The sequence below is a fragment of the Siphateles boraxobius genome, unplaced genomic scaffold, assembly GCF_051911475.1.
Source record: "Siphateles boraxobius isolate OS27281-9 unplaced genomic scaffold, OSU_SipBor_1 19, whole genome shotgun sequence".
NCBI lineage: Eukaryota > Metazoa > Chordata > Actinopteri > Cypriniformes > Leuciscidae > Siphateles > Siphateles boraxobius.
Genome location: NW_027508799.1, coordinates 6,273,888 through 6,291,789, shown reverse-complemented (window position 1 = coordinate 6,291,789; position 17,902 = coordinate 6,273,888). Strand labels below are relative to the sequence as shown.

The 17,902-nt window shown below is 44.1% G+C and overlaps 1 pseudogene across 1 annotated transcript; it reads left to right on the top strand.

The window, feature by feature from the left end:
• Nucleotides 1-5,842: 5,842 nt before the first annotated feature.
• On the top strand, nucleotides 5,843-17,368 carry LOC143742483 (uncharacterized; annotated as a pseudogene). Its single transcript, XR_013205439.1, has 2 exons — nucleotides 5,843-6,547; nucleotides 15,961-17,368. The product of XR_013205439.1 is annotated as an uncharacterized LOC143742483 (transcript).
• Nucleotides 17,369-17,902: the final 534 nt, after the last annotated feature.

Sequence of the window (17,902 nt, the reverse complement as noted above, 5' to 3'; positions counted from 1 at the left end):
GATGACGACTCGGCTGCGTTGTCTCCCTCCGGGAGTTCAATGTTGCCCGAGCCGGATCCAGAGTTATCAGCTATGCTGAAACGGGCCGCCGAGGCTGTCGGGCTCGAGTGGAACCCTCCACCGTGTCCTGTTCAGTCTCGGTTGGATGATTGGTATCTCGGGGCGGGCCGTGCTGGTTCTCAGCCCGCCGCCCCAGTGCCCTTCTTTCCCGAAGTGCATGAAGAGCTTACTTGGTCGTGGACGGCACCTTTTACTGCTGAAAACGACTTGAGTAGTTCTTCCTCCCTCACTACCCTTGTCGGAGGAGCGGTGAAGGGTTATGAGGCTATCCCTCCAGTGGAGCGGTCTGTTTCGACTCTTTTATGTCCAACGGCCGCTGCGTCCTGGGTGGGGGATCCTTGTTTCCCCTCGCGGGCCTGTGAGTTCGCGTCAGGATTGGCGGTCAGAGCTTACAGAGCTTGCGGGCAAGCCGCTTCCTCTTTGCATGCCTTGGCGTTGTTGCAGGTCTACCAGGCCAAGACACTCATGGACATGCACGAGGGTAGTTTGGACCGGGCGCTCGTGAGTGAGCTCCGCACCGCCACTGACCTCGCCCTCCGGGGTACGAGTGTCGCGGCGTGTGCGGTCGGTCTAGCGATGTCCACTTTGGTGGTCCAGGAACGCCATCGTTGGCTCAGCCTGGTTGAGATGGCGGATGCGGACAAGGTTCGGTTCCTGGACTCCCCAATTTCCCAGGTTGGGTTGTTCGGCGACGTGGCGGAGAGCTGCGCCCAACAGTTCTCTGCCACCCAGGTTCGGACGGAGGCTCCCCGACACACCCTATCCCGGCGGCCCGCTGTTGCCTCCACCCTGCCGCCGGAGATAGTCCCTCCGCCCGTTCGTCGCCGAGGGCGCCCCCCTGCCGCTGCCTCCGGTTCCGCGGGGTCTCCGCAACAGCCTTCACCCAGGCCCCAGCGTAGAACCAGCAGCAGGCAGGCCGCCCAGTCTGTCTCAGTCACCGCCCAGCCAGGGGGCGAGTGTCAGAAACGTTCCTGAGACAGGCCACCCAGGGATGGGGGGACGAGCTCTTCAGATGGTTACCGTTCCACCATTGGTTCTCAGGAGTCCAGTGGTACCCCAATTGTCAGAAGAGCGAATTTCTCCGTCCCTGGGTCCCAAGAGGGCGAGGCTGGCGGCTTGCGACCCTGTGGAACAGCCTTGCTCCCCCCAGCCCCCTCTTGTTCGCCAGCCCGCAACACGAGGCGGTCGAGGACCCGGTCATCCGCCTTCTCTCCCGTCCTCGGTTGCCCCGTGGAGACAGGTAAGTGCAGCACGGCTCACTCAGACCCCGCTTCGGGCCGCCCACGGGCCTTCCGAGCCGGGTCCCTGCCCTCCACCGCGCTGCCCCACCCCGGGTATGCCTGTGTTACCCTTGGTCCCCCTGGTTCGGTTCGTCGAGGCCTGGAAAGTGCTCTCCAACCCGTCCGGCTGGCTCCTCCGTACCATCAGGCTCGGCTACACGATTCAGTTCCGCCGGAGTCCGCCCAGGTACAGTGGCATTCGCCACACTTCAGTGTCGAGCGAATCTGCTCCTGTCATGCGCGCGGAGATCGCGGTCCTGCTGGCGAAGGACGCGATAGAGCCGGTGTCGGTAGCCGATATGAAGGCCGGCTTTTACAGCCCGTACTTCATTATACCCAAGAAAGGGGGTGGGTTACGACCAATCCTGGACCTGCGAGTCCTGAATCGGGCCCTTCACAAGCTCCCGTTCAGAATGCTGACGCAGAAACGCATCTTCCAATGTGTCCGTCCCCAGGATTGGTTTGCAGCGATCGACCTGAAGGACGCGTACTTTCATGTCTCCATCCTGCCGCGACACAGGCCATTCCTGCGTTTCGCGTTCGAGGGTCAGGCGTATCAGTACAAAGTCTTACCCTTCGGGCTGGCCCTGTCACCCCGTGTCTTTACGAAAGTTACGGAGGCAGCCCTCGCTCCCATGAGAGAGCAGGGCGTTCGCGTTCTCAACTATCTCGACGACTGGCTGATACTAGCTCAGTCTCGGGAGCTGTTATGCGAACACAGGGATTTGCTGCTCCAGCACATCAGCCAGCTGGGTCTTCAGGTCAACTGGGAGAAGAGCAAACTCGCCCCTGTGCAGAGGATCTCTTTTCTCGGTTTGGAGCTGGACTCGGTCCAACACACGGCGCGCCTCACAGAGGATCGCGCCCGGTCGGTGCTGAACTGCCTGAATTTTATCAAGGGCAGAACAGTGTTTTTTCTGAAACAGTTTCAGAGGCTCCTGGGGCATATGGCAGCCGCAGCCGCAGTTACGCCGCTCGGCCTGCTTCATATGAGACCACTCCAGCACTGGCTTCGCGACCGAGTCCCGAGGTGGGCGTGGCGGAGAGGCACGCTCCCTGTGAGAATCACCGCGGCCTGCCTCCAAACCTTCAGCCCGTGGTCGGACCTTTCGTTTCTCCGGGCCGGCGTGTCCCTAGAACAAGTGTCCAGGCATGCTGTGGTCTTCACAGACGCCTCCAACACTGGCTGGGGGGCCACGTACAACGGGCATGCAGTAGCTGGCACCTGGACGGGGTCCCACCTGCATTGGCACATCAACTGCCTCGAGTTGTTAGCAGTACTCCTTGCTTTGAGACGCCTCAGGACGACGCTGCTCGGCAAGCACGTACTGGTCCGGACGGACAGCACTGCGGCCGTTGCGTACATCAACCGCCAAGGTGGTCTACGTTCCCGCCGCATGTCACAACTCGCCCGCCACCTCCTCCTATGGGGTCAGAAGCATCTGAGGTCGCTTCGTGCCGTTCACATCCCTGGCCTGCTCAATCGTGCCGCCGACGAGCTCTCACGACAGATTGTGGCCTCGGGAGAATGGCGGCTCCATCCCCAGGCGGTCCAGCTGATATGGGACCACTTCGGGGCCGCACAGATAGATCTGTTTGCCTCTCCGGACTCGTCCCATTGCCAGTTGTTTTATTCCCTCGAAACGGATGCACTGGCTCACAGCTGGCCCCGGGGCCCCCTGGCCCCGCAAGTATGCGTTTCCCCCAGTGAGCCTTATTGCACAACTACTGTGCAAAGTCAGGGAGGAAGAGGAGCAGGTTTTGCTAGTTGCCCCTTATTGGCCCAACCGAACCTGGTTCCCCGAACTTTTTCTCCTCTCGACAGCTCCTCCCTGGCCTATTCCTCTGAGAGAGGACCTACTCTCTCAGGGACGGGGCACCATATGGCACCCGCGTCCAGACTATTGGAGACTCCATGTGTGGTCCCTGGACGGGACGCGGAGGTTTTAGGTAGTCTACCACAGGCAGTCGTAGATACCATCACGTCAGCGAGAGCCCCCTCTACGAGGCTTGCTTACTCCCTGAAGTGGAAACTGTTCGTTGAGTGGTGTGCTTCTCAAGGAGAAGACCCCCGAAGGTGTTCGGTCATTTCCGTGCTTTCTTTCCTGCAAGAGGCTTTGGAGCGTCGGCTGTCCCCCTCCACCCTCAAAGTGTATGTCGCCGCTATTGCCGCACATCACGATGCAGTAGACGGGAAATCCCTGGGGAAGCATGACTTGATCGTCAGGTTCCTGAGGGGAGCGAGGAGGTTGAATCCACCTCGCCCCCCCTCTATACCCTCTTGGGACTTATCTCTGGTGCTAACCGCACTGCAGAGACCGCCCTTCGAGCCTTTGCAGGTAGCAGAGTTAAAAATTCTGTCCCAAAAGACAGTTCTCCTACTTGCTTTGGCCTCCATCAAGAGGGTAGGGGACCTGCACGCATTTTCGGTCAGCGAATCGTGCCTGGAATTCGGGCCGGCTAACTCTCACGTTATCCTGAGACCCCGGCCTGGATATGTGCCCAAGGTTCCTACCACCCCCTTTCGGGACCAGGTGGTGAACCTGCAAGCGCTGCCCCCGGAGGAGGCAGACCCAGCCCTGGCTTTTCTCTGCCCCGTTCGCGCCCTGCGCTTGTACGTGGACAGAACGCAAAGCTTTAGGACCTCAGAGCAGCTCTTCGTCTGTTATGGAGGACAGCGGAAGGGAAAGGCTGTCTCCAAGCAGAGGTTGGCCCACTGGATAGTGGATGCCATCATCTTGGCGTATGAGTCCCAAGGTGAACCCTGTCCCCCCGGACTGCGAGCTCACTCCACAAGGAGTGTTGCCGCTTCTTGGGCGTTGGCGCAGGGTGCCTCGCTGACAGATGTCTGTAGAGCTGCGGGCTGGGCGACACCTAATACGTTTGCTAGATTCTATAGCCTACGTGTCGAGCCGGTTGCTTCCCGTGTGCTCTCTTCTCATAGAAGCCAGTAACACCGTGAGCCCCGGTTCAGTGTCGGCTTGCTGCGCCATTCCCCTCTTACGGACCGGATACGTGCGCCATTTCGCTCCGGTGGAATTCCCTTGTCCGGAACCTGTTGAGCTCCTCCGTACCCCCCCCAACGTCGGACGTGGCGGAACGTCTGGTGTTAGGCCTACCACTCGTATGCAGTGTGGAACCTGTGTTAGGCTGGGTCCATATGTTGCGGTCCCTACGGCGACCCCATATGTGTATTCTTCCACGATACGGCTCCCCAAGGTGAGCCCGTGTCTTTCCCTTGGCAGAGTCCTGCCGTCACTGTAAATTGGTGTGTCTCCCCCCTCTCTAGGCTGGAGCCCCCCCAGTGACATTCCATATGTTATACTGCCCGGCTCTCCGCCCAGTTCATATGTGTATTTCCCCCCCCCTTTCGGGTTGGTTGGGCTCCGCAGCGTCCCTTCCTTCCAATGTTGGGCACGCTTTCCCAGTGTTACCAAGTCTAACTGAGTGGGTCTTGTGGAACAGCAGCGACTTCCTGGCCTAAGCCCTGTCCTTTTCCGCTAGAACGTCGGGAGGATCAGAAGGCTTTTGTCTAGGCACTGGAAGGTGGCAGCGTTAGTGGCGTGTTCAATGGTTGATCCCATTTCAGTCGCGTCGACTACGTCCGACGTTATCGACTGAAAGGGAACGTCCTGGTTGCGTATGCAACCCACCGTTCCCTGAAGGAGGGAACGGAGGACGTAGTCCCCTTGCCACTACCGCTGGACCACCGCTGACTCCGAGTTACGCTCGGCTCCTCAGCGAAAAGCAAATGGTGCGTGCATCCACTTCCGTATTTATACCCGCGCTGCGGGGCGGAGTGTGAGATGCAAATCTCGCACGCCAATGTGTATTGGCTCGTTCAATAATACTCGAAGACGATAGGCTCCCTAGCGTGATCCCATTTCAGTCGCGTCGACTACGTCCTCCGTTCCCTCCTTCAGGGAACGGTGGGTTGCATACGCAACCAGGACGTTTCTATGGTTTGAACTCGAATTCTTTTGTAAACCGACTCCCGTGAAGTTTCTCCCCAGTTGTTCCACTTAAATCGGGACGGGACAGCCCCTTTTCTGAGGCGCTTACGACCAGTAGCGGCAGTGTAATTAGCGTCGGTAAAGTGCCGGCTACAAACAAATGTGCTGCCTCTAAGGATCTTAAACATTGGGCCTTCTACGCGTCGAATAGCATGCATCCACTTCTTTGTCTGACAGTCGTCGCTTGGAAAAGCATGAAAACTCAAATATGGTTGTCGCTGCTTATTATTTGTGCAATGAGGGACGCTACAGTGACACCTCGATGTTGCTTCAGCCATTGTTGTTTCGACCGGAAGTCGCTTTACACAACAAACGCTGAACCGGATGTGCGTTCTAACTTCCGTGAAAAAGGCCTATGGGGCTTTTATTTTGGTCTGGCGGCAAGACGTCATAAAGCTGCGCCGCATCCCTGAGTTTGTTGAGATTCATCTGAACACGGGTTTGTGCTCATAAAGACGCTTAAATCGATACAAGCGATAAAAATACTTATTATTGAATACAACATTAAATTGCTTTATCTAACGTTAATTAACGTTATTTGTATGTGTACAGCTCATCCGCACACGAGTAACAGAGAAGGTGTGTCTCATTTCGCTCCCTATCGTAAATCAGTTTATTGTAAACACGAATTCAGTCACTGGCAATTAGTGATGAGAGAAACGTAACTTTTTGAAACTCCGAATCAAGATTCAATGACTACACTTGCTGGTTAAAACGATGTAAATGCAACCAGAAAACAAACATTTGTCATGACAACTTTTACTAACCAATAGCAAATGTTCTGATAAAAGTGTCATCTATTAAATATAATATAAAATACATTAAGAAGCAAATATAAATCGTAAGTAAATATGAAGTGTCTGTATAATTTAAAAAACAATATTATTATTTGTATTTTTTGTTAATCGGGTAATTTAAGTCCATTAACTCACTCTGACTGACTCTTACCAGTGCACTGAACTAGAGCTGATTGAGATTCACTCAGAGATTTAGTGTGGATTTATTTTTCTTTCTGTTAATTATTCTCATCTTAATCATGACAATTTGTCCAAACACACAGAAAAACTCCTGGTTAAGTGACTGAGATCCACGTGACACTATTATGAAGGATGGTGTTTATTAAAGTGGAAAGTGAAGACATGAAGATTGAAGAAGCATTCAGTGTGAAACAAGAAGATACTGAGGAACAAACAGGTTGGTTTCATTCTCAAAGCTGAATTCAGTCATTTGATCCTTATTAAAATGTCCAGCTCTACAGAAATTAATTATATTTTTGAAGAATATATCTGTGTTCTGTGTTGCCTTGGCTTTTGGCTTGCTTAGTTGGGGAAATTTAATATTCAATAATATTATTGATCTGCCTTACTTAAGGTGGACGTTGACTCAATTTTCTTTTAGAAACAAACTCTGTTATATTATTTTCATGTTATCACTGTGAAGCTGCTTTGATACAATCTGTATTGTAAAAAGCGCTATATATAAATAAAGGTAAAAAAAAAAAAAAAGATTATCATATTAGTGTCCTAATTCAAGTAGTTTTATTTGACATGGACCGGTTTCCTCAAAATACTAATGCTGCCTTAAAATGCTACTACCTACTTCCCCGTTGGGCATTTGTTATTATAAAGTTACACATTCAATCGGGAAAAATATGAATTAGGCCTAAACAAAGCTGATGTATCAAACCGGTGTCAGACTTTCCAGGAGGCAACTGTGCGCCCTTTACTATAATTTGTTTTGAATTCACTTAAAATAATTAACTTTTAAAAGGAGATAAGACTGAAAAACATTTGGTTGGCAGTGGGAGAGTAATCCCTAAATGATTATTTTTTAGAGAGAAATGAGAAATGCAAACAAGTCCTAGACCGGGTCAACCCAGCCTGATCTGCTGGCGATTTGATTTCGCCCTTCAGCTCAGGCTGGAAACCTGTACATTCTTTTATCCTGCTTCTGTTACAATTTTGCAGGGACCAATCACAAACTGGCTTATCCACCTGGCACTCTATTGGCAGGTTTAATCAAATCCAATTCCTTTTAACCTCTCGACGATGCTCAATGGCTTCTTTTGATTTAGCAAACAAATTGCTCGAGTGGGTTACCACTCATTTTCATGTTTTTTTTGTTGTTTTTTTGCACATCCTGCAAAAATCGCTCTATGCCGTTGCTCCTTCTGCAAACCGCTGATCTAAACCAACACATTTGTTGACACGTTTCCTGCCTAGAGTTTTATCTGCAAAGTGATTGGTTGAAGGACTATCCAATTGCGTACAGAGTCATTTGAACTATGCCCGTTGATCACGCCTCTTGTGCAGTAGTAAATACAGAGTAGACTCCCCAGACCAATGTTCAATCTTAAAGGGGTGGTAAAGTATGATTTCACTTTTCTAACTTTAGCTAGTGTGAAATGTTGCTGTTTGAGCATAAATAACATCTGCAAAGTTACAACGCTCAAAGTTTAAAGCAAAGGGAGATATTTGCTTTTAAAGAAAAGGACTACAAAAAATGGCTGGTAGGGACTACACAACATTCCTCCCGAGTTAGTGACATCAGCAACCCTAAAGTTTACATAAAACCCGTCCCCGGGACACGCAGTCCATGTTGAGAAGAGGAAAAGTTGTAGTATAAGAGTGTATTTGTGAGTCAGCTGAAACTTTAGCATCGTTCTTTTCACATGCAATAAAAAGTCACTCTGTGTGCATCTCACAACAGTTCCTATAAGAGCGATTTATAGATTATCATGACAGAATATGCTAATTGAAGATAGTTAACTCCACATCAGCATCATAAATTCATCAACTAAACCATTCAGAGACGTCCTGTTGCATTCTACATGTTGTCACTTCTTCTTGAGTCTCTCCATCTTTGTCTGACTCTGTTTTCACAACAAAGGCAGAACAGTTTCTGTAATTTTAGTGTGTCTGCGTGAGGTAATCGCTCTGCTAACACAAGAGCTATTGAAACCCCGCCCTCTGCACCAGCTCATTTGCATTTAAAGGGCCAGGCACAAAACGGTGCATTTTTGCAAACCCTCAAAAAGAGACAACTTTAACATGCTATATAAAAATATCTGTGGAGTATTTTGTGCTAAAACTTCACACACACACACTCTGGGGACATCAGAGATTTATTTTACATCTTGTGAAAATGCCATTTTACCACCCCTTTAAAAGATTGAGCTTGGTCTGGTGATAGCGAGACTAAACAAGTCCAGCACTGTCAGTGAAATACTCTTTCCGCTCTTTAGGGACAGTTGATGGAAATGTCACTGGTCCGATTGTCCATGGAACAGCATCGTTATTAAAATCTATGTGTTTGCATGTTTTTTTAAGTCTTGCTAGTTTGAACTCTCAAATGATTTTAAATAGTTCAAAAGCACAAAGAGAACTCATTTCGGTATTTGCATGCTGTCTGACAGGGTTTTTTGTGTGTCTGTATGCAATGGATCCATCTAAGGGAATTTTTACACAACAGCAATGTACTAAAAACAGACGATAACGTTGTCAAAACAATCCCCATTCACACGGATCTGTAAAAATTAGAAAATTGTCCGTATTCAGTGTTGCCAACTATTTTCAAAGAAAAGTAGCCAACACCTTCCCAGAAAGTCGCTAAATGTCGCTAGATGACATCATATGTTAATTAGCATATTCATGATGTCATCATGTCGTACTTGCGTCCTGCATGCCTAATGTGTTTTCTCTCCAAATTCATGCTCACATACTGTATTTTTATATAATATAATATAGCCGAAATGTCTAATAAAGCAGTTCTCAATTCCTATATATTTTTGTCAGACAATAGAACGAGTGTGATATATTGAATGACTACATTTCTTTTTGATGTGCGATGTCAATATCTTAGAGGGCAGGCTGGCTGATTTAAAGCCGATATTTATTTATTTATATATATATATATATATATATATATATATATATATATACTTTTTTTAAATAAATATTTAATAAATATATTAAATAAATATATAAATAAATAAATATTTAATAAATTAGAAAACAAATCCTTCAAATAAACATGCTTATACTTTAGATGGGAAACGATATGAATATGACACAGTGGACAACTGGATATAGCATGGAATATTTTAAAATGAAGGATTTAAAGATTTTCAATCGCGTCTCATGTGAAGCTGATCTTCTGTTCACATTTACTCACTTCGCACGGACCGTCACTCGCAGGAACACGTTAATGCAGGCTACAAATGCACATTTCACAAGATATCACAGCTAGATTCGTTTAAATCTGCAAGGTTTGTAAAATTAAATTTTTATTAGATATTCAGAGATTTGTTTAAATGTAGATGCGCATTTGCTGAATGTTGACCGTAAATGAGAAAGTATTTTAGCCTGATTGTTTGCCTTTTCTATTACAAATAATATAAAAGCAGCGGTTTACTTTTTCACATACCATTTACTGTCTTTGTTTACCAGTTCTAACAGAGAATGTGAGTGAGCGCTGTGTGATCAGGCGCTGCCGTTCTCTTCTCAGGTGCTGGTTTTCTCAGCACCGCCCGTCAAAATAAAAGTCTGGAGCGCCATCAAAATAAAAATCCCGCTTCCAACACATCGGACGATAAGTTTTTCTGATCGGCCAATGTGTTGGAAGCGGGATTTTTATTTTGACGGCGCTCCAGACTTTTATTTCACAAACCTTTCTCAGAAAGAAATGGAAATTAAAACAAAATTCTTTAAATATAAAACAAAATAGAAACATAAGTAATAAGTCTGTGGAAAAACGTTCACGTCTGTCAGCAGCCGTGCGCTCAACAAATGAATGTGCTGTTGCTCCTCTCAGCCATTCACTGAACAGGGTAGACGCAGAGAGAGTGATGTCAAGGAGAAAGCAAGGCCCTGTGCTCGCAGGACAGTATTGGCTACATTTGGAGGTTACTAAATTTTGTCCAAAAAGTTTCTAGGCGCTTTTTTTTAAATGTCGCTAAAGGGTCTGAAAAGTCGCTAAAATAGAGAAAGGCGCTAAAGTTGGATGTATTATGCATGCCAGGCCAGTAGTTTGCGATGTCGCTTTGTCAAGAAACACCCCATGAACACTTAATACACACAAATAAACACTCAATGTGCATGGCATCCCCGCTTTTTCACAAATTCACATTTTTGTTGTTTACACAGAGACAGTAAAGTTACCATTTTCAAAAGCTTACGTTTTCATGGCTCCCGAACTCCGATGTTGTGTAAATGAACAGCCAAAATGCATAGAAAGGTTTCCATTTTCAGTTGAATACATTGTTGTGTAGAAAGATACCCTTAAAGTGACAGCAGCTTGTTTTATATCCTGTTTCTTGTTAATGGTAATTATACTGTTTACATGTCATCGGTAAGCTTGAGGGCTATATAACATTAACAATACTCTCCAGAAGAATATTACTTCTTTAGCGGCAAGAAAACTAATTCCAAGTCAAATGAAAATTACATCTTAGTTTACAATCAATATATCATCTGTAATTTTATTTTCTAAAGATATTTCCAGACAAGCAGTCTACCAATAACATAAGAAGGAACACCCACGAACAACTTACATTAACGAGACAAGTGATGACAGTGTGAACAGGGCTTAACTGCTTTTTATTTATTTATTTTTGTGGTGGGGCCAGTGGAAATAAAGATGTTCATCGGTGATTGTATATCAAGAACAGGAACATGTTTATGTTCAATTTGTTTTGTGATTTCATTGGAACAAATAGAGTGTCTCCGCAACAGCATTAAGTGATAGATTATAGTGCTCGTTTGTGTGAAGACATGAGAGCCAAAAGAACACCGTTGCCTTCCTCCACTGATAACAGCTGGAACCAGAACGCAGCATGATTTCAAAAATAACACATTTAAGCGCCAGTTTGCCTCTTATTTAACACACAAATAAATTAATTAGATCAAATAAAGATGTGTCTTTTGTATTAGGTTACGTGCAGGGCAACCACCCAGTAGAGCATTACAATAATCTAGCCTTGAGGTCATGAACTAATATCCAACTAACTGCATTTTTCATTGAGTGCATTATTAATTTAGAGAGCAAATTTAGGGGTTTTTTTTTAAACGGAAAAATGTGGTTTTACAGATGCTATATGTGTGGCTTTCAAATGAAAGATTGGTATCAAAGAGCACAGCCAGATTCCTAACTGACGACGAAGACTTGACAGAGCAACCATCAAGTATTCTAGGTTATAACGTGAGTTTTTTTTTTGGTTAAAATCTCTGTATTTTCAGAATTAAGTCATTACTAGTCGTCCAATTTTTTATATCATCTATGCATTCTGTTAATCTTGTGAATTGGTAAATTTTGTCAGGGTGCGAAGAAATATAGAGCTGAGTATCGTCAGCATAACAGTGAAAACTAATGCCATGCTTCCCAATGATATCTCCCAAGGGTAGCATGTACAGAGTGAACAGCAGCGGGCCAAGTACTGAGCCTTGTGGTACACCACACTGAACTTGTGATCATATGACATCTCTCCATTTACTGCTACGAGCTGATAACGGTCAGATAGGTATGATTTAAACCATGCTAATGCAATTCCATTAATGCCAACATAATTTTTCAAAAGATGGTGGTTGATGGTATCAAATGCTGCACTACGATCCAGTAATACTAATAGTATTCTTTTGCTTGTTCAGTGTGCAGTGGAGTGGGTCTGTTTGGCCACAAAACCTTATCAACAATGTTCTCTCTTGCTAAACAGCGGGGTAGTAGCATCTGTTGGGTTTAGAAATGGAAAATATGTTGGTAGGTTGAGCATCAAAACATGCAGATGGTCATTTAAACCAATTGCGGACCAGGGTTCAGTTGCCCAAAAGCGTGGTTAGCCGACTATGGTCACAAGTTTCTTTGAATTGTTGGTAATGCTGGAACTTGTGACCATAGTTGGCTTTGGTAAACACACCGCAAGGCTGTCCAGTGTAAACTTAAGTTGTCCCAGATAGTGTTGTCACGGTACCAAAATTTCAGTATTCAAACATTATTAAAAACAAGTGAACAGTCAGTAATAGAATAAGAACAAATACACAAATTACAAGCAGAGATAAATACTAAATAACAAAAGTTACAAAGTCTAGCAGTAGTAGGTCTATTCAGGTACAGAAATTAATATTTTAAGCCTCAATGTAAAATAACACTTTATTCATTGTTGAAATTAAATATAGTTTAATCTTTGTGAAAGCTGTATTTTTTTGTTTTATTAACATTATTGACACAGACAACAATAGGAATATTAGGTCTCTGCTGTCACTTTAAGACCGAATGCATGAACCGAAAAAAATTACAAACATCCAGTTTCTTTCTCAACTGTCCACCTATGACATAACCGAGAAGAATTTACTTGCTGAGACAGGTATTTAGATGAGTTTAACATAATTTTGTGTGCATGTGTCCATTCAAGGGCAAGGAAATGCAAATGAGGAATCAATTTGGTGTTCGAGCGCTATCTGAAACGCGCTTCTCTCTCTGCGTGTGCGCGAGTCCCGATTTTCGCCTCTTTTTCTTCGTTTAAAATAGTTTAAATGTGTAAATTGGCAAGACAAAACACATCCAAATTATAAAATGTTAGTCAATGTTGGTTAAATTTAGCAGTTAATCAGTGAATCACATGTGTGCCAAACCGTGGTGCAGCTGGTCCGCACGGAGAACGGATCAACTGTGATCTGTTGCACCCCTAATCTAATGTATTTTAATGCATTTCATGACCCCAAAGTACATAGTAAAAATCTGACCTTGTCAAAAAAGGCGCAGTGCTTTCTGCAAATGGGTCGGGTCATGTTCAAACCTTAAACAAACCGTACCAGAGTTGGTTTGGAACTGGTCTGAGACCACCTCTTCAGCTTGGTCTCGGTACGGTTGTTTGGTCCACACTCGAGTGCGATTGCTGTATTCACACCTCCCCAAAAGATCCACACAAAGTGGGGAAACTAACCCAACAAGCCAGGTGTGAATACACTAAGAAAATTACTAACCACCCCATCTTTGACATCATTTTAACACACACAGCACTAACTTGGAGAGTTTTGCACAGGCTGTACATGTATGTTCAGAAGTGCTGAAGACTGCTCCAACCAATCATAAAATAACATCAGAAAATTGCTGAATTTTTCTGGTTTTATTAGCTGAAAGCAATGGGGTGTTATACAATTATGAGGCGGCTTCATGAGATAAAGACCCTCACATCATGTAGAGATGTGTTTATAAATTCGGTAAAAATTAAATGCAGGTTTCACTTGCCAGTGAAGAAACTACAGGTCATTCTCAAAAAATTAGCATATTGTGATAAAGTTAATTATTTTCCATAATGTAATGATAAAAATTAAACTTTCATATATTTTAGATTCATTGCACACCAACTGAAATATTTCAGGTCTTTTATTGTTTTAATACTGATGATTTTGGCATACAGCTCATGAAAACCCAAAATTCCTATCTCCAAAAATTAGCATATTTCATACGACCAATAAAATAAGTGTTTTTAATACAAAAAAGTCAACCTTCAAATAATTATGTTCAGTTATGCACTCAATACTTGGTCGGGAATCCTTTTGCAGAAATGACTGCTTCAATGCGGCGTGGCATGGAGGCAATCAGCCCGTGGCACTGCAGAGGTGTTATGGAGGCCCAGGATGCTTCGATAGCGGCCTTAAGCTCATCCAGAGTGTTGGGTCTTGCGTCTCTCAACTTTCTCTTCACAATATCCCACAGATTCTCTATGGGCTTCAGGTCAGGAGAGTTGGCAGGCCAATTGAGCACAGTAATACCATGGTCAGTAAACCATTTACCAGTGGTTTTGGCACTGTGAGCAGGTGCCAGGTCGTGCTGAAAAATGAAATCATCTCCATAAAGCTATTCAGCAGATGGAAGCATGAAGTGCTACAAAATCTCCTGATAGCTAGCTGCATTGACCCTGCCCTTGATAAAACACAGTGGACCAACACCAGCAGCTGACATGGCACCCCAGACCATCACTGACTGTGGGTACTTGACACTGGACTTCAGGCATTTTGGCATTTCCTTCTCCCCAGTCTTCCTCCAGACTCTGGCACCTTGATTTCCGAATGACATGCAAAATTTGCTTTCATCCGAAAAAAGTACTTTGGACCACTGAGCAACAGTCCAGTGCTGCTTCTCTGTAGCCCAGGTCAGGCGCTTCTGCCGCTGTGTCTGGTTCAAAAGTGGCTTGACCTGGGGAATGCGGCACCTGTAGCCCATTTCCTGCACACGCCTGTGCACGGTGGCTCTGGATGTTTCTACTCCAGACTCAGTCCACTGCTTCCGCAGGTCCCCCAAGGTCTGGAATCGGTCCTTCTCCACAATCTTCCTCAGGGTCCGGTCACCTCTTCTCGTTGTGCAGCGTTTTTTGCCACACTTTTTCCTTCCCACAGACTTCCCACTGAGGTGCCTTGATACAGCACTCTGCGAACAGCCTATTTGTTCAGAAAGTTCTTTCTGTGTCTGACCCTCTTGCTTGAGGGTGTCAATGATGGCCTTCTGGACAGCAGTCAGGTCGGCAGGCTTACCCATGATTGCGGTTTTGAGTAATGAAACGGGCTGGGAGTTTTTAAAAGCCTCAGGAATCTTTTGCAGGTGTTTAGAGTTAATTAGTTGATTCAGATGATTAGGTTAATAGCTCGTTTAGAGACCCTTTTCATGATGTGCTAATTTTTTGAGATAGGAATTTTGGGTTTTCATGAGCTGTATGCCAAAATCATCAGTATTAAAACAATAAAAGACCTGAAATATTTCAGTTGGTGTGCAATGAATCTAAAATATATGAAAGTTTAATTTTTATCATTACATTATGGAAAATAATGAACTTTATCGCAATATGCTAATTTTTTGAGAATGACCTGTATGTGCCAGAGAAAGACAAAAAAAGGTTCAGTAGCTCTTTAGTCAATGTACATACTGTATACCGGTAATACTGCAATAAGTTTGCATAGTAACATCTCTCATCCCTACCTCATCTCTTCATAAGCAAAGTTGTAGCAGTCAGATAGACAAGATAAACCATGCTAGCTCTTGCTCCATAATGCCAATACCATTGTAAAAAACAGTTCAAGAGAATGTTGTGGTTTATGTTGCTGAAAGATCCAATAGCACTAGATGTAATCTTAAGCATAGTTTCTTTGCTGTGATGGGGCTTAAATCCTGACTAAGGTACACCATTTCTAATATTTTGTACATGAATGGTAGGTTTGTGATAGCGCTTTATAATTCAAGGTTTGAACAAGTTAAAGTGTTAAAACAAATATTAATTTTCAAAGTTTATAGTAAATTAAGAAAAACTTGTATTTTATTAAAATCCTTGAAAATAATAAAAATAATCAGGTGCAGGAAAGATGTTCCGGGATTTTTAATGAGGTGGTGCCTTTGAACCTGAAAACAAACCAGTTGTCCCATGATCAAGCGGTGTTTGATAAAGGGTTTGATAACAGACAACTTAAAAGTGTGAAAGTTAAGTGCGAAGAGTTAGAATATTGAGACATGAATCAAATCTTTGTTGCCTTTTTTTGTACGTTTTCGTGTCTTATGTTGGTTTTGATGTCTGCTGCTCTGTGTAACTAAACTGGTGTAAACTTGTTTTTTTGTTACCTTAGACCTAATGCCACTGAAAGAGGAGAGTCAAGAACTGAATGAAATGGAAGACAAAAGTTGGAACAAGAAAAATCAGCATGAGAAACGTCATGATCGCAGAACTGGAAAGAGATTCACAAAGAATAAAAAGACGAAAAGAGCCCAGAAGACCACATCTAACAGCCATTTCAGCTGTGAACAATGTGGAAAGAGTTTCAGTATAAAACAAAACCTTGAAGTGCACATGAGAATTCACACTGGAGAAAAGCCTTTCACCTGCCAACAGTGTGGAAAAAATTTCAGCCAAAAATCAAACCTTAATACCCACATAAGGCTCCACACTGGCGATATCCCTTACACCTGCAAACAGTGTGGAAAAGGTTTCACTAAAAAACAAAACCTTGTACTCCACATGCATATTCACAAGGTAGAGAACCCTTTCACCTGCCAACAGTGTGGAAGCAGTTTCAATCAAAAAGGAAACCTTAAAGTCCACATGAGAATTCACACTGGAGAAAAACCTTACACATGCACTCAGTGTTGACAGAGTTTTACACACAAAAACACCCTTAAATCCCACATGAGAACTCACACTGGAGAAAAGCCATTTAAATGTAATCAGTGTGAAAAGAGCTTTACAACAGTGCTAAACCTTAGGTATCACACGAACAGTCACACTGGAGAGAAGCCGTTCATATGTGCTCAGTGTGGAAAGAGTTTCACACGTAAGGTAAGCCTTACATTCCACATGACGATTCACTCGGGAGAGAACTCATTTAAATGTCATCAATGTGGAAAGGGTTTCAATCATAAAACCAGCCTCCGCCTTCACACAAAAAGTCACATTGATGGGACGCCTTACACCTGCAAAGTCTGCGGGAAGAGCTTCTCACATAAAGGAAATCTTAAAACTCACATAAGACTTCACACTGGAGAGAAGCCTTTTGCGTGTCTTCAGTGCGACGTGAGTTTTACATACCGAAGAGACCTGAAAAGTCATTTGCAAACCCATTCATGATAGAAATTGTAGAGTTCTGAGTGTGACAAGAGGTTAAAAAGGTTTGGACTGTACAGGTTCAGGACACTGCCCTAAGGATTTTTAAAGATATCTGGAAATAAAATAATGCATATCTAAAGTTCTGAAAACACTGTTTGTTTTAACTGTGTACTTGGAACAATGCAAATGACTTAAGAGGGATAAGAGTATCCTCAGGTGGACACTGTTGTTCTGAGTTTCTGATCTGATGAGGAAAGGGACAACGGCACAACCAAGGTTAAACTTTTAAACCTTCGCAGCGCCACGACCTATACAGGTAAAACTTGAAAAATTAGAATATCATGCAAAGGTTATAATTTCGATGATTATGGCTTACAGCTTATGAAAACCCCAAATTCAAAATCTCGGAAAATTAGAATATTACATGAAATCAATTTTAAAAAAAGGATTTTAAATACAGAAATGTCGGCCCTCTAAAAAGTATAGTCATGCGTATGCATATAGTTATACCTTTTAATTTGAATTACTGAAATACATGAACTGTAGCATGATATTCTAATTTTTCACCTGTAAATGAGATTGTCATTTATGTAGAGGTTGTTCATATCTAGGGTTGGCTTGTGAAGGATAGAAACGTTATGCTTGCTATCTGAATTCATAATAAATGCATATTTGTGATATGTTATGAATACTCGTGTCATCTTGAGAGACCACACATGACTTTCCTAAGTATAACTGTTATTCATCTGCTTGCCATTCATTTCATTTTAAGTTTGTATTGGTTGGTAATTTCTGTCTTGATTATTGATTATTTTATCTCTTAGTAGTTTATTCATCCTTCAAGTAGTATTTAGTATGTGTGATATTTACTCTTGTATATCTTTTCAAAAAATAATGATTGTTACCATGTTTCATCGTGTTGATAATCAAAGGCTTTACAACTTAGCCACAATCTCATGTACATTTAC